The sequence below is a fragment of the Entelurus aequoreus genome, linkage group LG07, assembly GCF_033978785.1.
Source record: "Entelurus aequoreus isolate RoL-2023_Sb linkage group LG07, RoL_Eaeq_v1.1, whole genome shotgun sequence".
Classification (NCBI taxonomy): Eukaryota; Metazoa; Chordata; class Actinopteri; order Syngnathiformes; family Syngnathidae; genus Entelurus; species Entelurus aequoreus.
Genome location: NC_084737.1, coordinates 66,544,177 through 66,558,126, shown reverse-complemented (window position 1 = coordinate 66,558,126; position 13,950 = coordinate 66,544,177). Strand labels below are relative to the sequence as shown.

The 13,950-nt window shown below is 39.0% G+C and overlaps 1 long non-coding RNA gene across 1 annotated transcript in view; it reads left to right on the top strand.

Annotated features, from left to right (window-relative positions):
• Positions 1-6,124: 6,124 nt before the first annotated feature.
• Positions 6,125-13,950, top strand: part of LOC133653174 (uncharacterized) — a 32,433-nt gene continuing 24,607 nt past the window's right edge. The window contains exons 1-2 of the long non-coding RNA XR_009826677.1: positions 6,125-6,343; positions 13,754-13,884. This is a non-coding gene — a long non-coding RNA (uncharacterized LOC133653174). The remainder of the gene's footprint in view (positions 6,344-13,753; positions 13,885-13,950) is intronic.

Here is a 13,950-nt window from a genome sequence, read left to right as displayed (position 1 = left end):
GGAGTTCTAGAACGCAGATTTCTTGCCGTGGCATATGGTACAATACAATCATCAAGATAGGATGAATTATGAATTTCACTTTTCTTTGCTGCACTGCGATCAGAACTGTCTGCCCTATGCTTGGGGGACATAATTGAGCTTGTAAGTTAAAAGTACTACTGAACTTGGTAATTTCATGTTCTTAGCTGGTTACTTTCCGCTGTACGCGGTTGCACTTACACTTACTGTATATTTGTCATGTTCTGTGGTCTGGATTATATTTTGTTAGTTTTTTGTTAGTTTTTGGACTCTTTTAGTTCCTGTTTGCGCTTCCTTGTTTGTTTTGTCACCATGGCGACTCATTAGTTTCACCTGCCTCATTTGTTCAGGACACGCACCTGCTTTAATCAGGAGATGACTATTTAAACCTGTCTTTGCCAGTTAGTCGTCCTGGAGACTTTGCTCTGCTCATGCCATAGTTCATGCTGATTTTTTCATGCTCTGTTCATGCTGCTTGTTTTCATGCGTTACCATAGTTCATGCTGCTCGTTTCTTACCACAGTAAGTTTTGTTCTTGCTATGCCATAGTTCATGCTAAGTGTTAACGTTTATATTTTCTGTGTTAAGTTTTTTGTTCTTTAGCCTCTCGTGCGTATGGCACGCTTTCCTTTTGTTTTTGTCTTTTGTGAGGTTAGGATTTTGAATAATTAAATATGTTCTTACCTTCACGCCTCGTCCGAAATAGTCCGTTTGCTTCCTGGGAAAACAATCCTCGCAGTAAGCTGCAAAAACCTCCACGTCATGACAATATTTAGGTGAACAAAGCACTCATTCTGTTGTTTGGCTACTTTACATTCAAGCTAGCTTAGCAATTAGCATGGCTTCTTGTCTCGTCTTTTGCAGGTTATGTCGCGTTTTTGTCTTTTGTGAGCTTAGGATTTTGAATAATTAAATATGTTCTTACCTTCACGCCTTGTCCGAAATAGTCCGTTTGCTTCCTGGGAAAACAATCCTCGCAGTAAGCTGCAAAAACCTCCACGTCATGACAATATTAAGTTGAAAAAAGCACTCATTCTGTTGTTTGGCTACTTTACATTCAAGCTAGCTTAGCAATTAGCATGGCTTCTTGTCTCGTCTTTTGCTGGGTATGTCGCATTTTTAGCTATTCCTCGTCCTCCAGTGGTAACGGTACTATCATGAATTGTGGTTTGTTTGTCCCATTTAGGCGAGGAATAGTAACATAAAAGCGGCTCCAAAGTGTGTAGCTAGCTTGACCAAGTACAGCGCATCCACACAGTTTTCACAGCGCCTCACTTTTTCCAAATTTTGTTATGTTACAATTTTATTAAAAAATGGAAGAAGTTCATTTTTGTCCTCAACATTCTACAGACAATACCCATAATGACAATGTGAAAATAAATATATTTTAAAATTTGGCAAATGTATATAAAATTTAAAAAATCACACACATAAGTATTCACAGCCTTTGTTCAATACTTTGTTGATGCACTTTTGGCAGCAATTAGAGTTTCAAGTCTTTGAATACAATGTCACAAGCTTGGCACACCTATCTTTGTGCAGTTTCGCCCATTCCTCCTTGCAGCACCTCTCAAGCTTCATCAGGTTGGATGGGAAATGTTGGTTTTCATCCAGGATGTCTCTGTACATTGCTGCATTCATCTTTCCCACTATCATACTATGTCTCCCAGTTCCTGCTGCTGAAAAACATCCCCACAGCATGATGCTGCCACCACCATGCTTCACTGTAGGGATGGTATTGGCCTGGTGATGAGCGGTACCTGGTTTTCTCCAAATATGACGCCTGGCATTCACGCCAAAGAGTTCAATCTTTGTCTCATCAGACCAGATAATTTTGTTTCTCATGGTCTGAGACTCTTTCAGGTGAATGTTGGCAAACTTTTTACTAAGAAATGGCTTCCGTCTGGCCACTATACCACACAGGTCTGATTGGTGGATTGCTGCAGAGATGGTTGTCCTTCTGGAAGGTTTTTTTCTCTCCACAGAGGAATGCTGTAGTTCTGACAAAGTGACCATCAGGTTATTGGTCACCTCCCTGACTAGACTAAGATGAATGCAGCAATGTACAGAGACATGCTGGTACAAAACCAACACTTCCCATCCAACCTGATGGAGCTTGAGAGGTGCTGCAAAGAGGGATGAGCAAACTTCCCAAAGATAGGTAAGCCAAGCTTGTGGCAGCGTATTCAACAAGACTTGAGGCTGTAATTGCTGCCAAAGGTGAATTAAAAAAGTACTTAGCAAGGGCTGCGAATATACTTACCTTGGACTTATACACCATTATTATTTATTATTTTTGTCCGTACGCATAGGCACCGATCTACATTTCTGCGCCTATGTCGCCATATGTACATCTGATTTGTGTTTTTAAATATATTTGCTATTTTTTTACTTTTCACATTGTCATTGTTTGTATAATTTTGAGGACAAAAATACATTTATTCCAATTTTGGAATAACATAACAAAATGTGGAAAAAGTGAAGCCCTGTACCGAACAGTCGAAACTGAATTTCCATCCATGGTAAAGGCAGCACAGCGGAACATCGGCTGCCCTCTCCCCTCCCTGATAGACATTTAATAATAATAATAATAATAATAATACATTTTATATATAAGGCGCCTTTCTGGGCACTCAAGGACACCATACAAGATAGAAACAATACAATTAAATTGGATAAAAACAACAATAATAACAACAACAAAGATAGAGAAGAAAAGATGATTACAATGAATAAGCAGTCAGGTTTAGGTGTGTTTTGAGTCTTGATTTGAAGAGGGATATTGATTCCAAATTTCAAAGGTCTGGTGGCAAAGAGTTCCAAAGATGTGGGGCAGAGCGGCTGGAAGCTCAGGCACCCATGGTGGACAGTTTAAATAAAGGGACAGTCAGATGGATGGATGAAGAGGATCTTAGGGAACGTGAGGGCGTGGCGACATGGATCAGGTCAGAGAGATAAGATGGAGAGAGGTTATGGATGGCTTTGAAAATGAGGAGAAATATTTTAAAGTGGATACGATGTTTTATTTACACCTCCCGCTGCCTCAGCAGAGCTACCAACGTTATCAAGGACAGCTCCCACCCTGGCTTTGACCTGTTTGACCTGCTGCCCTCAGGGAGGGGCTAAAGGGTCATCAGGTCTAAGACAAACAGACTCAAGAACAGTTTTTTCCCTAAAGCCATAACCACGGTGAACTCTCGTAGGCACTGATTTTATAGTTTAGCACCTCTCTGTGTGAAATTTTTACTTTCCACCCACAGTCTAAATGCTTCTGTATATATGTATATAGTATAATATTTAAACAACACATTCAGAATATTCGTTCTCAGGACCGGACTGTGCACCTTACCTCCTTTTGCACTATTTTTATTTGCTTTCCTTCCTATGTTTTGCATATTTGTAGACTGCCCCACCGATACTGGAGTTGCTTTTAATCTCATTGTACCTGTGTATAGTGACGATAAAAGGTATTCTATTATATTCTATTCTAATTTCCACGGTCTACTACAGGGGTGTTCAAACTTTTTCCACTGAGGGCCGCACACGGAAAAATTAAAGCATGAGGGAGCCGCTTTGAAATTTTTAATTTTCAAACCATAACAAAATATATGGATTTTTTGTTTTGTTATTACCTTCAGGGCTCCCGGGGACCATAAGTCTCCGTCATTAACATGTTAAAAATAAGTGAAATTATTATTTTAATTTTTAATGTAACGCTTACAGTTAGGGATGTCCGATAATGGCTTTTTGCCGATATCCGATATGCCGATATTGTCCAACTCTTTAATTACAGATACCGATATCAACCGATACCGATATCAACCGATTGATTGTACAGATATGGTGTTGTTTCTGCTGGGCAAGTATGCCTGACGCGCCTCCTACAGCGCCTTGGGTCAGCTGCAGGGTCATCAGATGTATACAGTCGTGTTATTAACACATTATTATGCCTAATTTGGACAACCAGGTATGGTGAAGATAAGGTACTTTTTTTAAAAAATGAATCAAATAAAATAAGATAAATAAATTAAAAACATTTTCTTGAATAAAAAAGAAAGTAAAACAATATAAAAACAGTTACATAGAAACTAGTAATTAATGAAAATTTATAAAATTAACTGTTAAAGGTTAGTATTATTAGTGGACCAGCAGCACGCACAATCATGTGTGCTTACGGACTGTATCCCTTGCAGACTGTATTGATATATATTGATATATAATGTAGGAACCAGAATATTAATAACAGAAAGAAACAACCCTTTTGTGTGAATGAGTGTGAATGAGTGTAAATGGGGGAGGGAGGTTTTTTGGGTTGGTGCACTAATTGTAAGTATATCTTGTGTTTTTTATGTGGATTTAATAAAAAAAAATAAAAAAAATAAAACCGATACTGATAATAAAAAACCGATACCGATAATTTCCGATATTACATTTTAATGCATTTATCGGCCGATAATATCGGCAGACCGATATTATCGGACATCTCTACTTACAGTAAATCTCTATATCAACTTTAGGTTGATATAAAGTAAAAAAAAAAAAAAAAAAGGTTTTATGCCTTTTCTGTCAAAGACAACTTTGTTTTTCATAGTAAAACTGATATATGCAGTATTTCTCCCACAGCCCAAAACATTCAGAAAGCAATGTTTGATGTGAAGTAATTGGATTCCTCAAAAGATCAATAATGCAGGACACAATTTATTTAAATGTATTATTATTTCTGAGTAATCAGTCACAGTGAAAAGATAAATAAAATCCCACTAAATATCTTTGGGATCTAAAAGGTCCCCCACTCATAAAGTGATACATTTTTATTATTATTTGTTTTACTTTCAACACTTAAGTTACGAGATCAACCTCAGATATATCTGTCAATTTTACGTTTGAACTACTATTTTGGTTGTTTTATGCTCTTTTGTCAAAGAAAAAGTTGTTTTTATACCGCAACCACATATGCAATATTTATAATTGGAGCCTTGAATAGGCCAATAATTCATTACAACATTCATTTTTAAAAAAACTTTTTTTTTTTGGGAGCAATAGCAAAAAAATAAAAATAAAGACAAAAGAAAAAAAACAGCCTGCACGGCAGCTTTGTATCAACATTGCAACTTTCTCTCGTGAGATTTCACCTCATTCCACTTTTTAAAATTATTTAAAAATGTTTGCAATAGCATTTCAAGAATGTGTGGCGGGCCGGTAAACAATTAGCTGCGGGCCGCAAATGGCCCCCGGGCCGCACTTTGGACACCCCTGGTCTACTAAGTTGACTAATCACGACAGCGCTAATGTTGATGTCATACATACTGTATTTTGGTAGCCTTTTATATTATTTTTCTCCAGAGCTTAAGAAAATTGGAAAAACCGTTTACATCAGTGGTCCCCAACCACCGGGCCGTGGCCCGGTACAGGTCCGCGGGCCGATTGGTACCGGGCCGCACAAGAAATAAAAAAATATATATATATATATATATATATATATATATATATATATATATATATATATATATATATATATATATATATATATATATATATATATATATATATTTATTTTTATTTTATTTTTTAATAAATCAACATAAAAAACACAATATATACATTATATATCAATATAGATCAATACAGTCTGCAGGGATACAGTCCGTAAGCACGCATGATTGTATTTCTTTTTGAAAAAAAAAAAATATATATCTTTTTTATTTTTTTTTATTTCACCCTGGTACAAATTTTCAAGCGTTGACCGGTCCACAGCTACAAAAAGGTTGGGGACCACTGGTTTACATAATCAATAACAAAGTATAAACAGTGTATACGTCCAAGGCCAGTAAAACCTCTTTTTTCCCCACCAGCTTCCTTTGTGATAACCACTGCTTGTAAGAGGCGCCCTTGTTTGATGCCAGGGCCTCATTTGCTTATATGTATTGGCAACATATGCACTGTTTGTGTGTACCTGTCCACAGGTTGATGCAGCAGCTGTACACATGTTGCATGTTGGACATCTTGAGAGTCTGACAAAGCTGAGTAAAGCCTGCCTCCTCCTCCTCCTCCTCCTCCTGTTTGTCCCAGAGTCTGGCACGTAGGCCGACATGCTCCCAGGGCCCCCACGGCCTCACGCACCTGCCTCCGTGCAGCGGTGGGGTCGCATTTCAGCGATGAGGCAACCTTCCGCCAATCAGGTGCAGTGAGAACGGTTAGGGAGCGTGGTGAGAACTCTCCTCCCACGTCTGCTATCTTCGACCTGGGAAACAGCGCTGCCTCGGGGAGGGGCTGGCCTCGCGGGCCGCTCTCTGAATGGGGGCCAGACAAAAAGTCTCACCACCAGGTGAGTTACACGACTCACACACACACACACACACACACACACACATACATCATTCATGCCTGGCACGCTGCTTTACATTTTGGCAGGTTTGAAAAAAAAAAAAAAAAAAGAAGGCGAACAAGGGGGAAACAAAACAGTGGAGTGTGGGAACTTTTTCCAGTTCCTTTTTTCTTCTTCCAGGAGCTTTTATCAGTATTAACTCTGCTTACACAGGTATTTGTGCACCTGTGGCGGTGGGATTAGTGGATCACGTTCCTCATTGTCTGACAAAATAAGCATTGTGAGCTATTTTTCAGCCCGGCTTTCTGCCCCTCAAACGCATCTAATTCAAAGCTTGATAGCTTTTCCTGAAGCAACCTTTTCATGGACTGCTTCCTGCGGCGTTAAAATAAAAGGGAGGTAAAGAAATAGATGGCTATAAAAGCACAGAAGCCTGAGTGATTATTGTGGAGGTAATCATTCAACATGTACAACAGTGCCTCCCTCAGTACAGACGAGAGTAATGCCTTTTACATATCTATCTTTGTACATGTACATTCACGGTACAAACATACATACAGTTGCGATCAAAAGTTTACATACACTTGTAAAAAACATAATGTCATGGCTGTCTTGAATTTCCAATAATTTCTACAACTCTTATTTTTGGTGATAGAGTGATTGGAGCACATACTTGTTGGTCAGAAAAAACATTCATGAAGTTTGGTTCTTTTATGAATTTATTATGGGTCTACTGAAAATGTGACCAAATCTGCTGGGTCAAAAGTATACATACAGCAATGTTAATATTTGGTTACATGTCCCTTGGTAAATGGTAAATGGGTCGTACTTGTGTAGCGCTTTTCTACCTTTTTAAGGAACTCAAAGCGCTTTGCTACTATTTTCCACATTCACCCATTCACACACACACATTCACGGCGGGAGCTGCCATGCAAGGCGCTAACCAGTCCCATCAGGAGCAAGGGTGAACTGGGGATTGAACCAGTAAACCTCAGATTGCTGGCACTGCCACTCTCCCAACTTCGCCACGCCGTCTCCTTGGCAAGTTTCACTGCAATAAGGCGCTTTTGGTAGCCATCCACAAGCTTCTGGTTGAATTTTTGACCACTCCTCTAGACAAAATTGGTGCAGTTTAGCTAAATTTGTTGGTTTTCTGATATGGACTTGTTTCTTCAGCATTGTCCACACGTTTAAGTCAGGACTTTGGGGGGCCATTCTAAAACCTTAATTCTAGCCTGATTTAGCCATTCCTTTGCCACTTTTAACAGGTGTTTGGGGTCATTGTCCTGTTGGAACACCCAACTGCGCCCAAGACCCAACATCCGGGCTGATGATTTTAAGTTGTCCGGAAGAATTTGGAGGTAATCTTCCTTTATCATTGTCCCATTTACTCTCTGTAAAGCACCAGTTCCATTGGCAGCAAAACAGGCCCAGAGCATAATACTACCACCACCATTCTTGACGGTAGGAATGGTGTTCCTGGGATTAAAGGCCTCGCCTTTTCTCCTCCAAACATATTGCTGGGTATTGTGGCCAAACAGCTCAATTTTTGTTTCATCTGATCACAGAACTTTCCTTCAGAAGGTCTTATCTTGGTCCATATGATGTCAGATGAATCGAAAATTGAGCTGTTTGGCCACAATACCCAGCAATAATTTAGGAGGAGAAAAGGTGAGTCCTTTAATCCCAGGAACACCAAATCTACCGTCAAGCATGGTGGTGGTAGTATTATGCTCTGGGCCTGTTTTGCTGCCAATGGAACTGGTGCTTTACAGAGAGTAAAAGGGACAATGAAAAAGGAGGATTACCTCCAAATTCTTCAGGACAACCTAAACTCATCTGCCCAGAGGTTGGGTCTTGGGTGCAGTAGGGTCTTCCAACAGGACAATGACCCCAAACACACGTCAAAAGTGGCAAAGGAATGGCTAAATCAGGCTAAAATTAAGGTTTTAGAATGGCCTTCCCAAAGTCCTGACTTAAACATGTGGACAATGCTGAAGAAACAAGTCCATGTCAGGAAACCAACCAATTTAGCTGAACTGCACCAATTTGGTCAAGAGGAGTGGTCAAAAATTCAAGCAGAAGCTTGCCAGAAGCTTGTGGATGGCTACCAAAAGCGCCTTTTTGCAGTGAAATTTGCCAAGGGACATGTAACCAAATATTAACATTGCTGTATGTATACTTTTGACCCAGTAGATTTGGTCACATTTTCAGTAGACCCATAATAAATTCATAAAAGAACCAAACTTCATGAATGTTTTTTGTGACCAACAAGTATGTGCTCCAATCACTCTATCACACAAAAATAATAGTTGTAGAATTTATTGGAAACTCAAGACAGCCATGACATTATGTTCTTTACAAGTGTATGTAAACTTTTGACCACGACTGTATATACATACTGTACATATACATTCACTGTAATAACACACATACTGTACATATACAAATACATATACCTGTACATACATACACTCATGCATATAATCACGTTTCATCAAACATATATTAACGTTGTTGGCCTGGGTAACACATGGCACACTGACAGAGCTTAACCTATTGTTACTATAACAAGCTACAAGGTTAATATAGTTGGCTTCTTTTTATTACCCTCCATTTATCTGCTTTCTTTTGTATTTCAAGTTATCATTACATATATGTATTGTTGCATTTGAACAATTGTATTGTTGATATTAGAGGTAATTATTGTTATCATTAATTATCAATAGTGCTATTTCTATCAGTATTTGTTTTGCTCCATTTGTAGTGTAATAATGTTCATTGTCATTTCTGTAATATTATTTATTTCACTAACTGCGTCTTTGCTATCACTTTTACTATCATATTTGTACATATCCTATTTGCTGATATTGTTCTGTTGTTGTTGTTGTTATTGTTATTGTTGTGTTTGCTGTTGTTGTTGTCTCTCTGTCTTATCCCCCTCTTATAAATACATTTAATGAAGTCAAATACAAATAAGGCAACAAGAGAAATATCCCATACTTCTCTTTTGTAAAGTAAATTTGTACAGCAGTTATGGGCATCTACATCAACAATATGATTTGCCTCAGTAGCTGGACATGACAAAAAACAAACAAAACAAAAAAAAACATATCTATCTTTGTTATAGTGTACTTTAAGTGACTTTATTCTCAACGTGGCGTGTGTGCTTTTGACAGTTTCATGAAAAAAAGCTTAATCAACAAACAAAACTACTTAGTGTTCATGATTAGCATCTGTAATCAATCTCCGCTGGCGTGCTGCACACTGAGCATAATGTCTCTACGTTGTCTGTGTCTCTGTCATATGATCATCTGCGTTGTTCAAGCAACAAAAGTGTATTGATTCTTTGGCCTCATCAGCTCTCAGCTGACTGGAGACGACATTCCAGTCGCACACGTGCACCTAAGAACCCGAAATATGCTCTTTTTTATTGTAATTTTCTTATAAATGTTGTCCTCAACTCTGCTCAAATGCAAAAAAGTAATAAAATTTAAAAAAAGCAACAACAAAAAAAGTTAAAAATAGTACATTAAAAACATATACACTGCTGTATTGGGATGACCTCTAAACCTAACCTAGCATCTTAGGTATAATTAGTTTTAAAATCCGAACCTTAAAGCTTTGATATTTGAAAACTGGTTGATGATGACCTTTGACCTTTGTTAAAAAAAAATATTTGGCCAATTTTCATTTTAAACCAGGTGGCTTGCACTTTTTTTTGAATCATTCACAAACCCCAATGTGAGACAAAACCACACGTCTTTCACTTTACTGTAATAAATAGTAAAAACCGCTAGAAAGAGGCTATTAACAATACAGGTAATGAGGATTGACCTAGTCCGGGAAATGGTTTCAAACGTCAATAGTGCTTATGCTGGATGGGTGAAACAGAGTCATGTGACAGTGCCCGCTGGAAGAAGGTTTGCTGACCAGCCATATGAAAACGTCTTTGCAAGCGGTAATCAATAGATTATGAATAATTATGATATAAATCAGGGGTCCCCAAACTTTTTGACTCAGGGGCCGCATTTGGTTAAAAAAAAATTGGCCGGGGACCGGGCTGTACATATATATATATATATATATATATATATATATACATATATATATATATATATATATATATATATATATATATATATATATATATATATATATATATATATATATATATATATATATATATATATATATGTATATATATATATATATATATATACATACTGTATATACACTACCGTTCAAAAGTTTGGGGTCACCCAAACAATTTTGTGGAACAGCCTTAATTTTTAACAACAATAATAGACTGTCGAGTTTCAGATGAAAGTTCTCTTTTTCTGGCCATTTTGAGCGTTTAATTGACCCCACAAATGTGATGCTCCAGAAACTCAATCTGCTCAAACGAAGGTCAGTTTTGTAGCTTCTATAATGAGCTAGACTGTTTTCCGATGTGTGAACATGATTGCACAAGGGTTTTCTAATCATCAATTAGCCTTCTGAGCCAATGAGCAAACACATTGTACCATTAGAACACTGGAGTGATAGTTGCTGGAAATGGGCCTCTATACACCTATGTAGATATTGCACCAAAAACCAGACATTTGCAGCTAGAATAGTCATTTACCACATTAGCAATGTATAGAGTGTATTTCTTTAAAGTTAAGACTAGTTTAAAGTTATCTTCATTGAAAAGTACAGTGCTTTTCCTTCAAAAATAAGGACATTTCAATGTGACCCCAAACTTTTGAACGGTAGTGTATATAGAGCCGACGCCAACATCATGAAGAAGGAACACGAGAAACTTGAGAAGTACTAAGGGTTGAAAGAGCAGCTGGAACGGATGTGGAAGGTCAAGGCTAGCGTGGTCCCCGTGGTAGTGGGGGCGCTCGGAGCAATAACACCCAAATTGGGAGAGTGGCTCCAACAGATCCCAGGAACAACATCTGAAGCCTCAGTCCAGAACCTACTCAGTGGCCTAGTGGTTAGAGTGTCCGCCCTGAGATCGGTAGGTCGTGAGTTCAAACCCCGGCCGAGTCATAATAAAGACTATAAAAATGGGACCCATTACCTCCCTGCTTGGCACTCAGCATCAAGGGTTGGAATTGGGGGTTAAATCACCAAAAATGATTCCCGGGCGCGGCCATCGCTGCTGCCCACTGCTCCCCTCACCTCCCAGGGGGTGATCTAGGGTGATGGGTCAAATGCAGAGTGTGTGTGACAATCATTGGTACTTTAACTTTACTTTAACAGAAGAGCGCAGTCCTAGGAACAACCAAGATACTGAGCTGAACCCTCAAACTCCCAGGCCTCTGGTAGAGGACCCGAGCTTGAGGATGACACAGATACCACCCCACCGGGGTGAGAAGGAGATTTTTATACATATATATATATATATATATATATATATATATACATACATATCAGTGGCGTGCAGTCACTAGAGGCAGGGGAGGCGGGGCCTCACCTGCCATCATGGAAAGAAAAAAAAAAGAAAAAGAAAAAAAAATTAATTAAATTGTTATATGTATCCAGTGATTATACTAAAGTTATTTTCCATTTAACTTCACCAGTTTTAGATTATTTTTATTTTTATTTTCACATTTGCCGTTGAAATACTGAGAAGAGACGGTGCGGTGATCAGCAGCCAGTTGAGGCACTTGTGCCTCACCATGGATTGCGACTCGGCTAACTGCTGGCCTGCTGTGCAGTGAGACCGTATTGCTATATGAATTATATTATACATTTCCATAGTCTAGTTAGCTGAGGTATATAATGTACAGTGTATTTTGTCAACAACTGTATGTGTGTAACGTGTTTTTAGTGCTGAGCGATCATAAATCTGCTGCGGAGACACACTGTGTGAGGCTCGTCTCATAACCCCGCCTCTTGGTGCCAAGCATCTCCGCCGCAGAATGCACCGCCCGACGGGAGCACCGCGGCCACACCAACCAAAGCCCACACCCAAACCCTCCACGTGCAAGACCGAATCCACCCAAAAAAAGTCACTTAACAAGTGCAAAAACAACAATGCTCGCGCTGCAGGAGCCGCGAACGACCGCAGGGACACAACATTAGGTACACCTGCACTGCAGGTTCATATGTTTGTAAATTTGACTGTGATGATGCAGTCGTGCCTCACCAGACATTAACCTCACCGCACGCCACTGATACATATATATATATATATATATATATATATATATATATATATATATATATATTCCAAGTGCGATGATGTCGATGGGACAATGCATTTTTAGACAATATGATTTGCCTGAGTGGCTAGGAGACACAGAGAGTAACAAGCGGTAGAAAATGGATTAGAAAGGACAGATTTGAAAAAATAAAAATAAAAAATAAAAATAGATACTTTATTTTTTTTTTATTTTTTATTTAAACTTGGGACTTCCCGCGGGCCAGATTTTGGGATGCTGGCGGGGCGGATCCGTAGTTTGGGGACCCCTGATATAAATAAATTTAGCGGTCAGAATGAAACAATGTAACAAAGCAAAAGTAGCTTTTCTTCTTCACAAAAATACTTAAGTAAAAGTAAAATGTATGTTGGATTAAAATTACTCTGACAAGTAAATTTTTAAAAAAAATACTTAAGTAAATGTAACAAAGTAAATGTAACAAAGCAAATGTAGCACGTTACTCCCCACCTCTGCATACGGACCACCCTGCGGTTGTACTCATTAATAATAGAAAAATGTGTTTGTGTAAGTAAGGTCCTCTTCATACCTATAATAAATACTTGATCCTCTCTGCACTTGTGTAAATAAACGCTGCTGGCGACAAGAGGATGGACCCTCTCTACAGACAGCCTCTTTGTGATTGCTGCAGTCATGTAGTAGGAATGAATCAAGTCTTTATGTAAACACAAATAAGTGTGAATACCACTGCTGGACACTTCCATCATGTTGAATGGGCCTTCTAGCAGCACAGACACCTAAGTGTGAAAGAAACTTCCCTCCTCTTTAAACTGCTGCCCCCACTGAGCTGCACCATCCACTTGACTGCCCAATAAAAACACGCAAAGGGCTGACTTTGCACTTCATTTAGCACGGCATGCCCTTCTCACTCTGCCTCCTACTTAGGCCATTGTCGTCCACCGGGACACGTCTTTGTTGACAGGTTCATGTTGTCCATAAAGCAAACCTCCAGACGACAATATGGTCAGTTGTTTCTTTGGCACACTGTTTGTTTTGTGTCCTGTATGCACAGGTGTCTTCTCATGACGTCATTTTGCAGTTTGAGAATGAAAATGGCTGCAAACTAAAACATGTATTGTGTCCCTCTGCATTACGTTGCAGAATTATGAGTGCAATATGAGCATATTGATGATCAACAATCTTTTGCATACAAAATTGTCATGGCCCATGCGTAATCTCGCATGTCATCTGCTAGAAGCGTGCCGGGACACGCTCTTCCTGCATGTGGGCAATCATCAAACAGCACACCTGGGTCTGATGAGGGCAGACGGCATAAAGACCAGCGGACCGGAATATCCAGTGCCGGAACGTAGTTCACTCCTCGTAGTAAGCATCCCATCTCTGGCTTCTTTCCTCGTACCGGCTCTCTCTGTGCTTTACCTCTGCCCGTGT